Consider the following 544-nt stretch of genomic DNA (forward strand, 5'->3'; position numbering starts at 1 on the left):
CGCAAAAAAAAGAAGATCACCCGGAGAATTAAACTTGAAATGAATTGTTTTATTCAATATTCTTCAGTTTCCACGAATTCAGGCGGCTTCTAGCACTTGAACAAAGGCGATGATGATCTTCTTTGCGGTGTGCACGGTGGGGTGTACATACACCCCAGCGTCGACAGAGCAGCACTGAGTCAGCTCCCTGGTGTTCTGCGGCGAAATTCAGATAATATTTCTAATTTTAATGAATAAAAAAGTCGTTTGGTGTTGTCTCATGAATTTCAATTATATTATTATTTATTTAGAGTTGTTTTGACCCTATGATCAAATCGAGCAACAAAGAGGTTTCAGTGAAGTTCAGACTTGCATGCTTCGCGGTGAGTCTTCCGTTTTTATTTTCTCTTATTTCCATTTATTTATTTCGAAAAGAAAGCAATTCAATGACCCTTTTAGCTCAAAGTTTTTTGAATTGTGTGCAGAAGACGCTGCGGTGTACCGACAGCTTAGCTTTACGGCGGGGCCCCCGGGGCCCACCCACCTGTGTTCGGGGGCCCCCCCC

This window comes from Eimeria mitis, genomic scaffold, assembly GCF_000499745.2.
Source record: "Eimeria mitis Houghton genomic scaffold, Emh_scaff2645, whole genome shotgun sequence".
Classification (NCBI taxonomy): Eukaryota; Apicomplexa; class Conoidasida; order Eucoccidiorida; family Eimeriidae; genus Eimeria; species Eimeria mitis.